Source organism: Suncus etruscus, chromosome 3 (assembly GCF_024139225.1).
Source record: "Suncus etruscus isolate mSunEtr1 chromosome 3, mSunEtr1.pri.cur, whole genome shotgun sequence".
Classification (NCBI taxonomy): domain Eukaryota; kingdom Metazoa; phylum Chordata; class Mammalia; order Eulipotyphla; family Soricidae; genus Suncus; species Suncus etruscus.
The window spans coordinates 15,996,983-16,012,794 of NC_064850.1; the positions used below are offsets into that span (position 1 = coordinate 15,996,983).

At 36.4% G+C, this 15,812-nt stretch overlaps 1 protein-coding gene across 4 annotated transcripts in view; it reads left to right on the plus strand.

Moving 5' to 3' along the window:
- The window catches only part of RGS6 (regulator of G protein signaling 6), a 592,928-nt gene that overhangs the window by 113,943 nt on the left and 463,173 nt on the right, over positions 1-15,812 (plus strand). The gene's annotated exons all lie outside the window — the stretch shown is intronic.

Genomic DNA, 15,812 nt, shown 5'->3' on the forward strand with positions numbered 1-15,812 from the left:
ACATTTCATCACTTTTGCCACAGAGTGCAGTTTATTTTAATTGCATTCCTGAAATTGGGAAATAGTACTAGTACTAACATTCAGAGTAACTTAACGTAAGACAAATTAGTCTTCTCCCATTCCTTCAAAACTTATCTAACCCAAGTCTCATTGTCTCAGCTTTCCACTCTAGGATAAGTTTCAATGATTGGTACAAGGTTAATCAAGTGAAAGTAGAATGCACTTGCATTCTAGATAGAGGACTTTTTGTTTATTTTTGTGTTTAAGTTTTTGTCTTGCTTTGTTGGAGACTATGATCTAAAGTGGAGGTATGTCCAGGCACATGGGAACATCAGGAGTGATGTACCACTGGGCAAGGAAGAAGAAAGATGAAAAGCCAGGTGGGGAATGAGTCTGGGTGTTCAAGGGAGGATTGGAGGAAAAGGAAGTCTGGGGTTAGGAACCCATTTTTATTTATTTATTTATTTATTTATTTATTTATTTATTTATTTATTTATTTATTTATTTTTCATTCATGCATGCATTCATTTATTCAGGTTTTTGGACCACACCTGGTGGTGCCCAGAGATTATTCTTAGCTTTGTGCTCAGAAATCATTTCTAGCAAGCTCTGGACCACATGGGAAACCAAGAATCGAACCAGGGCTGTTCTGGGTTGGCTGCATGCAAGGCAAATGCCTTACCTCTGTGCTACTGCTCTAGCCCAGGAGCCCATTTTAGAACCTCTTATTTTATACCTCATTGCACCTCTTGTAGAATCGGATCATCCTTAGTTATGTGCTTTGAAATGTCTTGAAAAATTTCTAAAGCTATCTGAGTAGTAATAGACATGTCTCATGTTTTTGAAAACTTGGATAAAATAAATTGGGTATTGTTTTTGAATCCTTCTTGAGGAGCCCAGGGGTATGAGAGTTGTTATTTTCCTTACCAACTTGCTTTTAAATAATTAAATGAAGGTTAAGGAAGGCCCTTAGTGTGTTCATGATTGAGCCAAAATCCAAAGGAAGTACTGTCTGTCTTATTACAAAACCTTGTTCTAAACTGCTCTACTAAACTATAAAAATAAAGTGGAAAGCCTTAAAATGAAAGTCCTAAAATGAAAGCCCTTATTATCAGCAATCTAGGAGAAAAAACTCAATAGTGAATGTGCTAGTTGCTGGGGTAGGTAGTACTGGGGATAGGATGAATAAAGCCGATAAAACAAACTTATCAGGTAGCATCTACCTTCAGAAAATAATAGAATAAAAGTTTCTACCCACAGGAAAAGTCCAGTTGTTCCATCACCATGGTAACAAGTAGCCTGCAGAACCAATTTTAAATCTGTTTATTCAGTCCACAGCTTGTCTTTCTGAAAACTTAACTCTCAAAATAACCCAAATCAGGGTAGGCCTGAGTGCCTGCCAATCAAGAACAGTTTTACCTGTGTGCTAATTTGATGCCAGCCCTTAGGGGTCTGGAGGTGTATGGAGACCTCAGCAGCACCTCCCCAAATAAAACTTCAGGTCTCCCAATCCCCAGGGTGATACCAACCCTGTGTCCTACTGGAAGAGATAAACCTTGAACCTGCATAGAGGTTGTGACTGAGCCTAAATGGCAATGGTTCAGTGTTTAGATGCTGGTAGAGGAATCTCATTGTCCTTTGCAAATCAAAAAAAAGTCTGTCCATCATAATAGTCCAGGTCAGAGATGAGAGATGACTAGGGATCAGGGGGAAGCTTAGAAGTGAGTGCTTCTGGGGTTGAGGAACAATCACAGAGGCCAGAATAGAAGGATCTACATATGTGGTTGCAGGCCTGCTCTTGGCAGAAAAGAGGGAAGAGGCCTGGAGGTGAGAGGGGCCTCTCTGTCTCTCTGTTTTTCTGTCTTTCTGTCTCTTTCTCTTTCTCTCTCTCTCTTTCTCTTTCAGGAAGAAGAAGATGAGACAGCAGAGGAATGGAGGAGAGTCTAAGTCTTTGGAGATTTAGAGGTTGGGTCTTGTTCTATATGAGTGATGTTGAAATTATGTACATGAAACACCATTACTAACCATTATTATTATTATTAACCATTATGAAAAACCATTATTGTGAATCACAGAATAGCAACCAATAAAAAAGTTAAAATATATCAAATGGACAGGGAAGGCAGGAAATTAGCCAGAAACAAATGTGTTCTCTGCTTTAGAAATACTGTGTGTACTCACACTCACACACATGTTTGGTTCGTTAGCAGGGCCTTCAGTCACATGACAGTGAGTATCCTGGGCAGTAGACAAGGTACTGTTTTCTCCCCCCTCTCCCAAGGGAAACTTAGGAATGAGGTGACTTTGAGATCCTAGATGCCAACTCATGTCAAATGCCCAGGGATGAACAAAGTGCCAAGAGGTTGCTCATTTCCTCATAAAAATTATTGTGTTAGGTGCCATAGTATGAGGAGGCTGGGTCAGAGTGGGGTTTCAGTGGGTCTGGTGCCATCCCAAGTCACAGGAGTTGGGACTTGCTGCTATATGTCAGCTGCTGTGCTCTTCCTCATACACACAGCCTAGCACCTCATTTCTTAATCCTGGTTTATCCTGGTCAGTGGTTTTTTTTTTTTTTTTTTTTTGGTTGTTGTTGTTTGTTTTTTTTTTTTGTTTGTTTTGTTTTACACCCGGCAGCACTCAGGGGTTCCTCCTGGCTCTGTACTCAGAAATCGCTCCTGGCAGGCTCAGGGAACCATATGGGATGTCAGGATTTGAACCAATGACCTTCTGCATGAAAGGCAAACGCCTTACCTCCATGCTATCTCTCCGACCCCTTGGACAGTGTTCTTAAACCCAGGAATGGATGCCAATCAAAAGACTGAAACTTCTTTGTTTTATTTCATTTACATCATTATTTTCTTGGTAATATCTCCTGGCACTCTGGGTAGTGGAGTTCTTTGGAGGATTGGGCCATACCTGGCTGTACTCAAGGCTTACTCTTGACTTTGCACTCAGGGATCACTCCTGGTGGTACTTAGGGCACTATATAGAGTGCTGGGGATTGCATCCAGATGTACAGGCCCTTACCTGTTGTACATTTTTGCCAAGCCCTGGATAGCAGTTTTGGTTAGTTAATTCTTGCTGCCTTGTTTGAATTGCTCTGGAGTGGGGCAGGGATGATACTCAACAATAAAGAACTTGCCTTGCATGTGTGAAAGCCTGGGTGTGTAACTTACTCCCTCATTCCCACATTCTCTCTCTCTCTCTCTCTCTCTCTCTCTCTCTCTCTCTCTCTCTCTCTCTCACACACACACACACACACACACACAACTTTGGGATGTGAATACCATTCATACTCATTGCTTTAGTGTGGGGATTGCTGCCGTGCTGAAGCAGTGCATGTTTGTGCTGCTGGTTTGCCCACACTGACATTGGATTTCCACTGTGTGATGACAGGGCCAGCCTCCAGGGTTTGTGTGGGTGTACAGCTACTCTTTTTTTTCCTGGCTGCTTTGCTCTTCCTTCTAGGAGCATCGACTCATTTTGCCTTTGCATCAGACCCAGCTCTGAGCACATTCTTTCAGCTGTACCTTGAAACTGCCTTGGATACTTTGAGGATGTATTTTGCTGGTTCTAATTTGAATGCTGGCCAGTTTTAGGACTACTTCCTCCCTAGATTAGTATTTGTTTACAGAATTCCTGAGTACCAGTTATGCGGAGTAGCAGGAAATGGAAAAGACAATTGAAGAAGCGCCAGGAATGCTCAGAGTACACTTTTATTATTCTTCCTACTTAGTGAATACATCTTTTAGTTATCTCTGAAAGATTAGGTCATGTAAATCCTACTACATATTATGGATGGTGAGTTTAATGCATGATATTACTGTCAATGTTATACTTCTAAACGCAGGGTAGAACCTGTAGAGCAATAATCCATCTGCATTGTATGGTTTCAAAGGATATACACCCTTGTGGGACATAATTGCTAATGTCAGTCTTAAAAATCAGCATATAAAAGCCTTACTCTAAGCCTGTGTCTGTGCTCCACTAAGGAGACTTACCTGATTCAGTGTGAGTAGAGAAAGGAACAAGAAAAGCCAGAGCTTATCTAGTTTTGTGGTTATGGAGAAATTCTGAAAAGATGGTTGGAAAATAATTTAATGTGGGTTAGTTCTCTATTGCTTTTTGTTGTCCAGTGAAACAGAAAACAGTGTAGTTTTTAAGTCTTGCTAATATTTATTTATAGATGATAACAACTTACCTATCTTAACAAGCATAGGCATAAAAAATGGCTCTGTAGCACATTAGCTAGATTTTAGTATATGATGAAAAGTTACTCAGGATTATATTTGATTAGTTTCACTGATAAGTTACACGTGATTATATGTTATTAACAATATCCTATTAAATCAGTTCAACAACAATGATTGTTGCACATGGTCATTGCTTGTAAGTTAGAATTCATTTGTAGACACTGTTGATGCCTGTAAAAGAATATATTTTGCAAGTAAAAACAAGTTTTATTTAGAAATTCTGAAAAAGGGGAGAGAGAGTGTAAAGTGCTGAAGAGAGAGCACAGGCTTCTTTATGAAGGTGGGGAGGCTCCAGTACACATTTCAGTGTTAAAGTATGAAAGTACACATCTCAAGAAGGGGCATGCAAGACTGGAGTGATAGTATAGCGGATAGGATTGTTTGCCTTGCATGCGGCCAACCCAATTTCTATCCCTAGCATCCCATAAGGTGCCCTGAGCCAACCAGTGTAATTCCTAGGTGCAGTGCCAAGAGTAACCTCTAAGTACAGCCAGGTGTGACTCAAAGCCAAAAAAAAAAAAAAAAGACATGCAGGTGACATGTGCTTGGACATCATGTACCCAAGCAGCACACGTGTACATAGCAATATATGTGCCCAGGAAGCACATGTTTTCCAAGATGTAGTTCTCATGATCCCTCTTACATGATCTGATGATTGGTTCTCTATCATTCAAGTGAAGCTTATACTACTATTTTCAAACTGCAAGATCAGTGTTATTTCCAAACTGCGGGTCTTACTGGAACTTGTATGACAGTTGATTTCCTGATTATTAACCTACATTCAAGGTGTCACTTGGTCAAGTAAGGAAAATGTTGCAGGGCTGGAAAGTTAGTATATTAGGATAAGTCTTGCACACAACTGACCAAGGTTCAATTCCCAGCACCCTAATATGATGCTATATTCTAAGACCTGCCAGAAGTGATCTCTGAGACTAGAGCCAGGATTAAACACTGGAATGAGCACAGCTAATGTTGCTCAAAATAAAAAGAGGCAGGCGAGGAAAAAAGAACAATGAAAGGAAGGAAATGAAGGGAGGGAGGAAGGAAGGAGAAAAGGATTGAATGGTAAGGAGAGAAGGAGGAAGGGAAGGAGAAAAGGAGGAAAAGAGGGAAGAAGGAAGGAAAGGGAGGGAGGGAGAGAGAAAGGGAATATTAAAATATTTTAGTGCCTCCATCCTGTTTTCTTTGGCTCCTATACCATTCTTATACACAGTGCACCTAAGTTACACTTTCTGGACATTCTTGCCAGAATTCACTACCCACCCCAGTTATTCTATTCATTTTGGTATGTATTCTCCTTTTGTTTAGTGATATTGAGCGCCTTTCACTTTTACAGTATGTTATTTTGAGAGAAATGTCTAAATGTATTGCCCTTTAAAACTCAGACTTCAAAAATAAATGTAAAATAATGATTTATTTATTATTGTAGTCTGATTTGTCTGTTTCCTATTGACTTTCAAGGGCTTTTTTTATATTCTGGGTGTTAATCAAATTAACCATTTATCAGAAAAAATAGTTTCTTTTATTAGTTGTGCTTTGACTGTTCATTGTTTCTTTTGCTGCACAGAGATTTTAAACTTTTGATGTAGTCCTATTTTTCTATTTTAGTTTTGGTGGTTTGTTGTTTGGGTATTGTATCTAATAAATACTTATCAAGTCCAGTGACTATGTTTTATTATAAAAAGTTTTAATAGGTTTTTAAGAAGTATTACAGAACATTTTCATGTCCAATGTTTCGGTCTTTTTATACTATGAATTAATTATTTTTATGGTACATACAGAAAAATGTCCAATATTATATATATAATATTGGACTTTTTTTCTCTTAGAACCATTTATTGGAACTTGTCTTTATTTTCCCATGCAATTTTTTGGATTCATTGTCAAATATAAGTAAGCTATTTAAGTGCAGATTTATTTCTACACTTTTGACACATTGGTCTGTGTGCTATTAGGCTGTTAGACTAGTACCACATATATTGTTGACGATTTTTACATCAATGTTCATTAGAAATATTTGCCTGTACTTCTTTTGTAGCATTTTGACTTGGTTTTGGTATGAGGGTTGTTTTGCTTCATAAAATAAATTTGGAAACGTTTCTTTCTCTTTGTGTTATTGGAAGGAAGGATGACACCCAATGGTGCTCAGAGCTTACTCCTGGCTCTGTGCTTAGAGAACACTAAAGGTAACTATATATGGTGAACTATATATGGCACTAAACCCCAAGACTAATCACCCAGGATTGAACCTGATACATTTTGGGAAGTGCAAGCACCTTATCTATTATATCATCTCTCTAATTCATGATTACGTTTTGGTAGTTTTTAGTTTCTTGAGGTCTATTTTTTTTTCTCTATGTTCTCTAATTTGTTGGCATACAATTAATGATAATCATCTCATGAACTTTTGTAATGTCTCCTCTCATTTTTGGATTTTATTGTGTGACTCTTTCCTGTGTTTCTTAGTCTAGCTAAGGATTTGTTAATTTGTGACCTCTCACTAAAACCAACTTTAGTTTAATTAATTTATTTGATTTTCATTTTATTGATTTCTATTACTATTTTTATTTCCTTCTTGTTGCTAATGAATGCAGACATTTACTTCTTCAAAAGTCCCTTTTGAATCTACTCCTGCTGTATCTCACAGATTTTGGTATGTTGTATTTTTATTTCATTTGTATTAAGATATTTTCTAATTTTTCTGATTATTTCTTCTTTTAATATATTCTTCAAGAGTGAGATCTTTTAATTTCCACATAATGTTGGTGTTTAAGTTCCTGTAATTATTGATTTTTAGTTTTTTGTCACGATGGAAAGGATACTTATTATAATTTTAGTCTAGAAATTTGACAATACTTGTGGTTTACTTCTATTCTTTCCTAAATGATAGTCCATGAGTGCTTGAAAAGAGTGTTTCTTACTGCTTTTGTGTAGAATGTTCTGTGAAACTTAAAATAGGATATTTAATTTAAGCCTTCAGTTCACTTAAGTTCTATCTTTCCTTATTGATTTTATGTCTGGTAGTTTTATATTATTGAAAGTGGGGTATTTAAATCTACTACTTTATAGTAGGAATACTGTGCTACTGCTTACTCTGTCTGTGTCTGTGTCTGTGTCTCTGTTTCTCTCTCTCGCTCTCTCTCTCTTCTCAATCTTTGGGGAACACTCATTGGTACTCCTGGCTTACTTCTGGCTCTATACTCAAGAATCTTTTCTAGCATGCATGGGGAACCTACAGGATGCCAGGAATTGAACCCTGGTTGGTCACATGCAAGACAAGAGCCATTTCCTCTGTATTATCATCCCAGTCCCTATTTTCTTTTCTTTAAGTAAATGTAAATGTTTCTGTATTTGAGTGTTTGTGTTTGGTGTAATTATTATAGCATTCTAATGAATATTTTTTCATTCCATATTATCTTTGTCTCTTGTGAAAATGTTGACTTAAAGTCTACTTTATTTAGGATAAAAATCATCACACAATCTCTGTTTTGGTTTCCACTAGCCTGGAACATCCTTTTTAATTCTTTTACTTACAACCAATGTGTTTTCTTACATTTAAAGTTAATTTCTTGTAGGCAGCCTATATTGGATTTTTTTCTACTGTTCAGTTGCCTTATGCCATTTATTGAAGTATTTAATCCATTTTAATTTAAAATGATTATATTTAGGGAAGATTTTTTTCTCTTGCCATTTTGCACTTTGGTTGTATATATTTTTCTGTATACTCATTGCTGTGTTTTCCCCAATTTTTTCTCCTCCATTCCTTTATGTTTTGTTGTTTATTTACAGCAATGCCCTTTGGTTCTTTTATTATTTTCTTTTGTGCATTGTCTATGTATATTTTTTTGTGGTGAATAAGGGGATTATCTATAGTTACAGTAGTTTTCACTTATTATAATTTGATTGGTAAATTATATATAGTTTTTTTATGCTTTTACTTTTAAATTTTATACCAGAATAAAAATTGATTTATAGACTACCATTATTTATTACAGGATGCTGTATTCATCTATATATTTAGCTTTAATGACAACTTTATATTTTGATATGCTTTTAAATTGCTGCCTAGCAATTATTTTCAACTAAAAGGATCCCCATTAGTACTTTCTTGTAAGCCATGTTCTAGAATAGGTAAACTTCTTCAACTTTGGTTTGAAATAACTTAATTTCATTCTTGTTTTTGAATGATAATTTTCTTGGTTGAATTATATTTATTTTAGCAATATGAATATAATATTTCAGTTGTTTATGATATATTTCTGCTGAAAAATCTATTAATATTCGTATGAGAGCCCTTGTATATGATGAGTTACTTTTATCTTGTTTTAAAGATCCCTTGATTGGTCTTTGACTTTTAAGCAATTTAATGTTGTATCTCAGTTTGGACTTTTTGGATTCATATTAGTTAAAATTTGTTTAGATTCTTAAGTTTCAATGTCTGTTTCATTTTAAGATTTGGGGATTATTATTACTATTTGCTATTATTTATTCAGTGTCTCTGTCTCTTTCTCTTCTTTTTGGGATTCCAATAGTGTGTGTATTTATGAATTTATTAGTGTACCTAAGTCCCTTATGGTTTTTTTTTTCAGTCATTTTTTTTCTTTTTCTGCTGCATTGATGAGATAATTTCAAGTGATCTGTCTTCAAGTTCATGAATTCTTTCCTTTGTTTAATCAAATCTACTTTTAAATTCCTCTAGTGAAATTTTCAATTTCTCTATGACAGAATATCTGACTTTAAAAAACAGTTTCTGCTTCTTTTTTTTTTACTTTCATATTAGTAATTATTTTAATAAATGTAATTTTCTTTAGTGACAGGAGTGATACTACAGTGTCCAACCAACATTAATTCCTGGAACGTCATGTAGTTCCCAAGTCCCACCAGGAGTGATCCCCTAGTAGAGAGCCAAGATTAAATAATGAGCACCCTGGATCTCACTCCCCAAATCATACATTATTCTTTGGTAGTCTGTGCTATTTTAGAAAAAAGTCTCTTAAAACTTTCTTACAAGTTTTGAATTTTTATAAGGTTTATTTTGATCCATTGATTGGATCACAATTTCTTGTTTCTTCTTATGTCTTGTTTTTGATGTGCTTGAGTATAAAAATGTCATCTCTCATAGGCTTTATAGAATGGTCTCATATTGGGTAAGACCTTTGCTTTAAGTTCTATTGTGAATCTGGAGATATATCAGCCTTTTTTTGGAAATGCATCTTGTTTTGGCTTGTGGGTGTAATATCCCAACTTGAAAGGTTTACTAATCTTTTTCAGAGGTCATTATTTCTCTTTCTATTTGGTGTCCCCGTAAAGTACTGCAGGTTCCCTTTGTGGCAACAAGACACCAACTTTTGCCTTGTTCTCAAATTATGCTGGTTCCGCAGCAGAGCTCTGAGTCAGGCCCTCAGGCTGTCTCCTGAAAGCCATAATGTTAAATATGTGATTCCGCTCTTCTCTTTCCTGCCTGAGGGAAACCAAGAGTTGGGTATTTTTGCCCGATAGCATCAACCTGTCAAGGAAAAGGCTATTGAAGTAGAGGTACAGTGGCATTTTCTTACCCATCTTGACAGAAATACTGTGATTTCACTGTTTCTGTTTTTTTTTTTCTTCATAAAACTCTCTTGAAACATTGAATATGAGTATTTTCTGGGAAACAATATCTGGAATTTTCATTTTTCTACCTTGCTTATGTTCTCTCCAAAGAAAACAAAAATTCATGCCTATCAATGAATGGTGGTAAAGATATCTTGTCTCCTGGGAATCAAGAGACAAGATTCTGTATAACTAGTAATAGATTTGCTGATGCATCATTAAAATATAATGCTAGAATATAAATTACAATAGCACATGATAGCAGTTACTATACAATCTGAAGTCTATATGCTATTTATTCAGGCTTTTAATAACAAAAATCTAATTATTTTAATACTAAAATTATTCATCTAAGAATTGCTTATGCTAAAAATTATATGTATAAAGTGAACAAATCATTGCATAAATTGTGACAGGTGTTTTTAAGTTCATAGTTAATTGATTTCTAGACACAAGAAAGAATTCAACTAGAAATAAATGCTAGCATTTTGAAGTATTTATTTTATATTTTATATGTATTTATATAATGTTTCTAAAACATGTAGCACTAAGTATTTTCTATAGAGTTTTTATCTGTGCTCATCATACTTAACCTCGGAAACTTTTCTGGGCTGGAGAGAGAATATAGTGGGCAGGGCGCTTGCCTTTCATATACCTGGCCTGGGTTCGATTAGTGGATATACCCTATGGAGATATGGTTGGTCTCTTATGACTTCAAGGAATGATCCCTGAACTCAGAGGCAGGTTAAGCTCTCATATTTGCCTGGTGTGTCTCCCTCATCCCCCCACAAATAAAGGAAAGAAACTTTTCTATGTGTTAAGCATTTCAGGATTTTTTGAACATGATTTTTAAGTTACTTATCTTCTTAAAACATGGCTGTTATTTATCTAATATAATAGTAAACATGTCTTTTATGTTTCCTTTTTAGTGAAGCAAAGTAGTTTTATTCTTTTTAGTATTTTTTATTGTGATCAAAATGAATTGCAAGTCTTTCACAGTAATATTTAAGGTACATAATGACAGTGAATTAGGGCCATTCCCACCACCAGTGTTGTCCTCCCTCCACCCTTGTTCCTAGCATACATCCTATACCTCCCCTCTGCCCCCCTGTGCTGGGAGCTACTTGTATCCCCCAGCTCTAGTAGAGAAATACTCTACATCAGGGAAGTGGATGAACATGAACTGGTCAATGGAATAATATTGAAGAAATGAGACCACACAAATGAATTGTATGGGGACAACACGTTCTGGCAAGCGTGTGACAAATTTAATCTCTAAGCTAGAAGTTTTATAAGGGGTAAAAGCCAGTCATAGGTATTGAGAAGAATGTTTACAATTAAAAAGCAGAGTTTAACAGTAAACAATACATTAAGCTATGGGTGTGAGCAGTTAGAATTCTGAGTTACAAAGGAGAAGGTCACAACTACTATCCTCACTGGAATGGGCTTTATTTAGAGGTTAAGTGAAAGAACTAAATCCACTACTAAGGTGTAGTTCCATTTTTCTGGGAAAATTCAATAGCCTAGGATCTGCATTCTGGCTACGCCCTTGCATACCAGAAATCAAGGCTGCAAGGACACTTTGAAAAAAAGAAAAATATCATCTTTGATTTAGTGCTAAATATTTTGCAGGTAAGGGAGTTTTAATCAAGGCCATATTTTGCCTGTGCATATCAGCAGAAGGGATAATTAATTTTAAGGTCAAATAATATGAAGGGAATATAATATTGGTGCCATAACACAAATCTCAGAAATAGCTCTTTGGGAATTCCTCAACTTTCCACGAAGGGGCAAAGCGTCCTCAGTGGATATTTTGAGGGGGGTCCCATAGGGAATAATTCAGTTCTCTGCTCCAGAAACATTTGAGGAATACATCTGGTGGGTCTACTGAACCCCCCTTTTTATGGAGATGCCTATGCATGGCCTGACACCCTTGAAATAGTAGTGTAACGGGTCTCCTTTGTGTATAGCTCGTTGTAGATTGGGTATTGATTCTGGTGTCATTGACTTTGGGTTTGGTGCTTAAGTCTGATCATTTTTTATTTCCACTCAATGCTCATAGACTGGTTGCTCCTGGTAACATTTTATTTCCCCCCCTCAATTTATGAGGGAGAACAAGATAATTCAAGTTCTATGGATCTGTTCGAAAAAGAAAAGAAAGAGAAAGAATTGGGAGGAATCCATCTAGAAGCTATAAATATTAATTTAAAAGAAGAAAGGAAAAAATGAAAAACAAAAAGAAAACAACAACAACAAAAAAACAAAACAAACCAAGCAATGACAAAAAACAGAGCAGCAGCAGCAAAAAAAAATAATCACCAAAACAACCACAAGAAAGAAAAGGAAAAAAAGGAAAAAGAAAAAGAGGGAGGGAAAAGAAGGGAATAAAATGAAGGGCTGGTGTAGCAAGGCTTTGTGTTTTTTGTTTGTTTGTTTGTCTGTTTGCATAGACATTATTGGGGAAGTTAGAAAGGTAATTTTTCTTGGCCTAGAAGATACAGTGTTTCTCTACGCTTCAAACATACTGTCATGGGATCAACTACAGCTCCATATAGGCTCATTATCAAACCCCAAGTTCTTTTTATGGTGCCAGGAAACTTCTGCTCAGTTGTGGATGACAAAATCAATCCCCTGTAGCTGGAGATCTTGGTATTTCAACAGGTCATAGGAGAAAAATCTAGGATAGAGTCTTTTAGTTCTAGATTCTAGAATCTAGAAGATCTACTCAGTCATGTTTGTTGTAATCAGTCTTCTGTCATTAGTGATCTTGGTTTTTGCACAGATCCTAGGTTGAAGCCTAGGATAGAGTTGAAGCAAGATGGTTTTTATTGAATAAACTTTCTTAGAAAGATGTGAAAGAGAAGAGGGGAAATATGTATTTAAGAGTCAAAACAGGCTTCTCCAGAGTTTAAATAAGCAAACAATTAAAATTAAAGACAATCAATCAAGAAAAATATGTGTTCAAGGGCCATGCTGATAGTACAATGAGTAGAATACTTGCTTTACACATGGTCAACCTGCGTTCAATCCTTGGCACCCCATAAGATTCCCTAGCACCATAAAGGATGACCCAAGGGCATAGAGCCAGGAGTAGCCCAAAAGCAAACAAATATATCCCAAACCAAAACAAAAAAACATGTTAGGGAAGAACATGGGTTTCAAGAGCAAGCCTTTAAGAATTCTATCATATAGAGAGGGTTTAAAAAATCTTTGTAAAATATTTTATATGATTCTAAAATATTCTATTTTCTTTTAACAGATTGCTGGAGGTAAAACTAGATCACCAAAAAGTTTCTGAGTTGGTATAGAACACAAAATAACAACATGTGTGTAGTGATGCTGTGGTAAAAACGTGTACTTCAGAGATTTATATAAAGGGGTAATTAATTTAGCATAGGTGAAAACATAATAATGGTCTTTCTAGAGGCCAGAGAGATAGCACAGCAGTAGGGTGTTGCCTTGCATATGCAGCTGACCCAGGACGGACCTGTGTTTGATCTCCGGGATCCCAGACGGCCTCCCAACCCAGGAGCAATTTTTGAGTGCATAGCGAGGAGTAACCCCTGAGGGTCACTGAGTGTTGCTCCCGAAACCAAAAATAATAATAATGATCTTTCTACAGAAAGCTCCTAAACTGAATTGGAAGAAAGAAGTCCATGACCCCAGCGAAGAAAATGCATTCTAGGTATAGACTGTCTCACAAAAGATAGAGAATAAGGAACCACATTCACATAAGAACATGTGAGTGAGGGAGAGTGAAGGTGTGCAGAATGCCACAGATAAAAAATTTCAAGATAGAATTAGGTACACAGGGTCAAGCCTATTTATAACAGGCTCTGTATCTAAAATATTTGTTCTCGCCATGTCACATCTACCTGGATTTATTACCTCTAGGCTTTCTTTAAGACACCCTAAGATCTATTTTTTTCAGATCATGGCTTTTCGTGTTGTTCAATGTGAAGGAACTGCTTCTGTGGTAGCTCTAATTCACTTCTCTTTCCTAATTCCAATTACATAGTCTTCTTACATGTTTTGGAATATTTTTCTTTGTTACTAGTTTATAGTTCTCACTTTACTATTTCTTTTTATTTTGTTTTGTTTTGTTTTTGGGCCACACCCGGTGACGCTCAGGGGTTACTCCTGGCTATGAGCTCAGAAGTCACTCCTGGCTTGGGGGACCATATGGGATGCCAGGGGATCGAACCGCGGTCCGTCCAAGGCTAGCGCAGGCAAGGCAGGCACCTTACCTCTAGCGCCACCGCCCGGCCCCACTTTACTATTTCTAAATACTTTTATTTTACTTTTTGTTTTGGAGTCTAGTTCGCAGATAACTTCTAATAGGGTTTGGAAACTTTATGGAGTTCTGGGGATCAAATACGTCTCAGCTACACACAGTGTAAGCACACTACTCACTGGAATATCATTCTTGATCCTTCTGTTTACTTTTAAATAACTGAAATATTCTTCCTCTAGGTTGTCATATGTGCGTAGTTTCTTGGCATCACTTACGTAGGTGGGGAAAGAAAATGCCTGGCAGGGCCCAGGGATTACTTCTGCATTAGTGCTCAGTGATCTTTCCTGGTGGTGTTCAGGAGACCACATCTCTTGCTAGGGATCAAACCTGGGTTGATCACATGCAAGGAAAAGGTCTTATTTTTTCTGTAGTCTCTCCAACTTCCCATTCACTTTTACATCTGACAGAGTCCTAACAACTGGAGTTATGAGAGATCCAACTGTCAGTAGAAGTTCATAACAAAACCAAGTGGTACCTTAATGTGTTCTTATAGGTCTTGCTACTCTATGAATGATCCATGTATTGCTCTCTATTTTATTTTTTGGATACCACAAGGAAGTATTGGGGAATATAATCCTGACTCTGTGCTCAAAGTTTACTTCTGGCAGTGTTTGGAAGGAGGACTACAGGTGACAGGATTTGAACTGGGGTTGGCTGAACTCTGTGTTCACTTTTTCAGAACTCTTGGTTCTTCACATTTCTGTCTTTATCTACAGTGACTTTTTGCTCTGGAACATATTCTAGAATGTATGGTTTACATGTCTTGGTAAGAATATTTCTATTCTGGTGAGGGAGGAGAAGGAGGAATAGGAAGGGAGTAGATGAGAAAGATTGAGACATTCAAGTTCCAAATAGTAGTGATGTTCATGGAGTTTTTATTTTTTTGTTTTGTATTCCAAAGTATCCTTGATTTATTTAACTTTTGGTTATGGAGGTCAAATGGTTAAAGTCAGCATTTCTTTTCTAAAATATCACATTTTTCTATATTCAAATTGCTCATCTAGTGTTAGAGGAAGATTCATTTCTTTAATTATTTTTGCCTAAATGTAACTTTAATATGGAAATTTCAGTTTTGGATATTTTTGCTTATTTTGGGGCCACACCTTGTGATGCTAAGGGGTTACTCCTGGCTCTATAGTCAGGAATAACTCCTGGTAGTGCTTAAGGAATCATATTTTGAGCATGGGGTGCTCAAAATCGAACCCAAAATCGAACCTGCGTACAATGTAAATGTCTTACCCACTGTACTATCTCTTTGCCTCTAGTTTTGGACTTCTTGCCCATACACACATTTTAATTTAATTTAATTTAATTTTAATCGCCTTAAATTTTTTATGTCCAGGATCTATTTTAATCCTATGTTTGACAACTTAAAATATTTTATTTCTAAAATTAATTCTTTAATTCTGTAGCATTTACTTGATTTGTGATTAAGATATCAATTCAGCAGAATTCAGAATCTCTTACTTTTCAAAAAATATATGGAATAAATATCTTGATTAACATAGGTAGAAGAGAACAAATGCTCAGGGTATGTTCTATCACTGTTTAGGCCATTCTCAATGACTTTTTGAATATTGAGCTGTTATTTTAGTGTCAGGGCCCACGGATGTTGTGCTACTCAGTCTTGCATGGCTGGGGACCAGTAAGGCCAAATCAAAGGATACTTAGGTGTT